Here is a 4,852-nt window from a genome sequence, read left to right as displayed (position 1 = left end):
TGCTGTGGATTTTTTGGCAGTTTCCTGGGGCGAGTTTACTTCTGCCGGGAGGAGTTCACGTGATCACTTCCCCTGGGTGGGATTCACCTGAGCACTTCCTCCAGAAAAGCTTCATGTGAGTATTTCCTCCAGGCCGGGTTCTTTGAGTAGTTCTCTGGGTTGGGTTTGGGGGTACACTTCCTTTGGGCCAATTTCTGTGCTGGGCTCTGCTGCCCTTCCCCCTCCCAGCCTAGCTCCTAGCTGGCACTGCAGAATGTTCCAAAGACCCAGATTCCTGGGTGGCAGGTGCTGTCCCAGATAGGTCCCTGAGGACCACCCTCTTCTCCATCACCGCCGCTGACTCCCAGGAGCTTTCGTGGTCTGTCAGGTTGCTGTAGCTTAAAGGACAATGACAGCCAAACCTTCCTAGGCTCATCATGGTCGCTCATCCGTCACGTGTCAATTCGGTTTGTCCAGAGAAATCGGAAAGGTGTTTGCAGTCTGGCTGGTTAACTCAGTAGACTGTTCTGTTGTTTCGAAGATCTAAAGTAGTGGAAGGCAACATTTAGGAGTGGCCTCGTGTCTTTATCTTGAATAACTTCTGAATAACGATGAGTTCTGTGCGCAGAAACCAAGGAGGAGTCCCTATGTGGCCAGCTCACAGGGCAACTGCAGCCCTTTGCTGGGGTTTCACTAAGTGCAGGGCATTGAATTTAATCTTTCCTTAGTTATTCTCAAGACAACTCTCAGTGATTAGGTCTGTGGTTTAGTTAGTTGCATTATATATATACATAATAGAGGCCCACCACATATGCTGTGTTAAAATAGATGAAAACTGTCTTTAAAATTAGGTACTAAAACTACCATTTGTTTTTCATCATTATTGATATAGCGGCCTAAATACTTATCCGTTTTTTAAAGTAGGGGGTATAATCATTTTGCGTAGTTGTTTTTTGTTTGTTTGCTGATGATTAAAAAGGAAGCCATCAGAAAAGACAGGAGGCTAAAGAAAACATTAAAGTGGGAAGGAAAGCAGTGAACATTCAGTAGGAGCTGCTGGGAAAGGCGATGGTGATGGACCCTGAGCTGGAGCCGCTGGGGGCGGTGATGGGGGTGCGGGACCCTGACCTGGAACTAAATTCTTCTCTTCGGAGTCTCAAGAAAGAGACGGGGAGACTGGTCTGGAACTGCACTGTCCAGTATGGTCACCAGCACCCGCACATGGCTGTGGAAATGCAAACGACAAATCAAATGGGGCCTTTGGAGTGCTCGGTGGTGTGTAGCTGGTAGCCGCTGTGCTGCGCGGCACAGAGACCATTTTTATCACTGCAGAGAGTCCTGGAGAGCATTGCTGTCCCAGTCAATCAAGTAAGGAGCCTTCTGGCTCTGATATCGTGTGACTCTGTTCAGAAAGGTAGCAAAGGGGACACCTGAAGAGGCTTCCGTAGCAACAGGAGACAAAGTACAAACACCCTGAAAGAAAATGATTTAGCAATAACAGCGCTTTTTCGGCTTTAAAAAAAAAAGTGTGTTATAATCGGAGAAAGAGGATTAGTAAAGTAACTGCAATAACCTAATAATTCAAATTGAAAGCTTAAATTACTACCTCATCTCCATAAAAAGAGTGTAATTACCTTTAAAAGATAGCATCCCCATCAGAAACCTACACTAAGGAGAAACAAGGGCGCCCATACTTTAAGATAATGAACAATCCAATGTTTTTCCTTTTGGCTTCAAAATATATTAGCATTTCATGTACTTGATCAGTTTTATATCCCCAGCTTGAGAATTTTATAACCTGACAGGAATTGTGGCCACAGGCCCAGCACATTCACGTTTATAACGCTACCAAACTGCCCTGAGCTCCTGGCTCTGGGAACAGCCACGAGCGGAACAACCAGGAAGGGATCAGATCTCGTGGAGACGATTGCGCACACTCGTTTTCACCTTGTGTTTGGAAGTGGGAAAACCACCAGAGTCATTCCGGCTTCACTACTATTGGAACATAGACCTTAAATCGTTCTTCGTAACACCATGAAGATAAGCTGAGTTTTTATGCCTATTGAATATAAGTCTCCTTTAAAAGAAAATGTAAGTTTACTTTGAATGATTACATAAACTGATACAAATTTTTAAAATACCAAGTTCACACTCATACTTGTTTTTATGACTTATCTGAGGAATATTTCAAAGCATTTGAAATAAAGGGTTTTTTAATGGGCATGAAGAGAAAAGATGTTAAGTCTTTAGTATTAGAAACATCCTTATTTAAAAAATAAAGTTAGGTGCTTACTGAGTGATAGCTTTTCCCCCTTTTAGTCTTGCAGAGAAACAGTCATGTGTAGAAGCTGTTTCCGCTGCAGGTGGCCATACCCCACTGGGAGTTCTCAGTGCCGGTTTCAGGTAAGCAGGCTGCAGGCAGGTATCGGAGTGAGTGAACCCAGAGCCAACAGACAGGCTGGGGACTTGCACAATGAACAAATGAGAACTGCCTTCTCTGAGGTGGAGAGCTTCAGAGTACTTCACTCCTAGGCAGTGCTGTCTTTACCCCCCGCCCCCCACCCTTGTTCTGTTGTAGAGGTCCAGAGTCATCTCAAATTCTACTGTGCTTCTTTCTTAGGCCTCAGTTTTCTTAGTAAGAGCCCATTGACTTGTTTTAGGAAGCAGATAATCAAGCCATAACTAGAGGACAGAAGGCCCAGCTACCAGTTAGAAAGGGGAGAAATCCAACCGTCCCAAATGCAGTTCTTAAATGAATGACCCCTCCTGTCCTTTGCAGCTGTGGGTCCTGAGGTTAGAACTACTCCAGGGCCCCCCTGGAGATACACACCTGGCCCTAGGCTCTCTCATGGCAGTTTCCTCTGCTTCTCCAACAAACATCCCAATTGCTTATTCTTTTCCAGAAATTCCTCAAAATTTCTGACCAATTCTTTATGTTCTAGCACAATAATAATTTTTTTTTTTTACACTTTTTCAGTCATTTTGGTAGGGAGAGGAATTAGATATATGTATCACTTCTAACTTGAACTTGAAACAAGTCACTTTTTTCTATACCACCTTATCTCCCATTTTCTTGTTTTTACACACTCCACTTCCAGATTCTTAGAGGAGGCTCTCTAATTAAAGTAAAATTTTGAGCCAAACCTTGATGGATGGACAGAGTTTAGTGGAAAGTAGAAGGAAGTACACTTACAGAGGAGGGAACAGTGTAAGCAACAGTGTGGTACTAAGTGAAGTAGACATGAGAACCCACCACCTTATATTAGGACAGATGTTAAAGAGATTCACAAAACTGAATTCCACTCTTCTCACTGTTTTTTTTCTTTGAAAAATATAGTTAAATTTCACAAAAAATGTTACTTAACATGTAATGGATATGTTATTGTTAAAGAATAAATATTTTTAATTCCTCAGTTTTAATTTTGAACACATCAAATTTAGACAAATAATGACCCACGTAAGTTCTCCGGGGTCTTCACTAGTTTTTAAGAGCATAAAAGGAGTCACAGAATATTCGAGAATTACTGTGCTAGTCCACGTACCATATATGAAGGGATCTTGGTGAAACGAATGCAGAGCAACGGAAGGGAATGAATCTGGGGAACACCTTTGAGGCCCCAGGTATGGAAAATATTTGGAATCTACATAGAAATTGTTCTCTGCTTATACAAATAAGGAAAAGACAAGTAATCAGAGCCTAACTTTTTTTGTGCTTTGATGGGGCAGCTATTGTCAGACCTAGCAACGCTGGGAAGTTTAAAACCTGTCATCTAATCCCTGATGTGGCTACTATCACTGGTTTAGAAGGGTTAGATGCTCATTTTCCATAATAGGAAGTCAATATATATTATCTATACAGGAAAAATCTAGAAATGGCAGTGTTAGCATGCTACTTATAAATATGGAGGTTAATAAAAGTAAAATAGTTAAAGTGGTCGTCTCTGGGGAATAGATACCGGTAGAGGAGGGAGAATGGAGGCCTGGTGTTTTTCACAGCATAATACTGAGAGTCCTGTTGAATTTTATTTGCTTTTTAAATTTTTATTTTTATTAGTAAAATGTGCAAATCAGGTGTGCAGCTTACTGGATTCTTACGTATGTATGCAACCATGCAACCACAACTCCAGTCAGAGGGAAACACTTCTGTCTTCTGTCACCACGGATGAATTTCACTTGTTCTTGAATATATGTTCATATAAGGTTACATAGGACTTTTGAGATTTATGCACATTGCTCATCTATCAGTAGCTCCTTTTAATTTCTGAGTAGTATTCTGCTGCATGAACATAACACTATTTGATTCCCTAGTCTCCTGTTGATGAACATTTGGGTTTTTCTAGTTTGGGCCTGTTGTGAATGAAGCTGCTGTGGACTTATGTTTTCATGTCTCTTAGATAACTACCTAGGAGTGAAATTGCTGGGTCATAATGTAGGCATCATTTAACTTCATTACAAACTGTCAATTTAACATAGCATGTTACACTCCCACTAGCATTGTCTGAGTTCCAGTTGCTTCATATCCTCATCTGTACTTGATACTGTCAGTCATTTTAATTTTAGCCATTCTAATGGATATGTAGTGTTAACTCACTGTTTTTAATGTTATATTTTTCTAACAAATAATGAATAATGATGAATACTTTTTCATGTACTTATGGGCCATTCGTGTATATTCTTTTGTGAAGGTGTAATAAAATCTTTGCCTATTAATGCTGGTTTGTCTTCTTATGACAGAGTTGTGAGAGTTCTTTATATTTTCTGAATTCCAGTTGTCAAAAATATATATTGCAAATATTTTCCAGTTTGTAGCTTCTTTACACTGTCTTAATGCTGTTTTTTGTTGAGCAGATTTAAATTTTGATGGAGTCAGATT

This window comes from Pteropus vampyrus, unplaced genomic scaffold, assembly GCF_000151845.1.
Source record: "Pteropus vampyrus isolate Shadow unplaced genomic scaffold, Pvam_2.0 Scaffold124, whole genome shotgun sequence".
Classification (NCBI taxonomy): domain Eukaryota; kingdom Metazoa; phylum Chordata; class Mammalia; order Chiroptera; family Pteropodidae; genus Pteropus; species Pteropus vampyrus.
Note: the sequence above shows the minus strand (reverse complement) of the source record.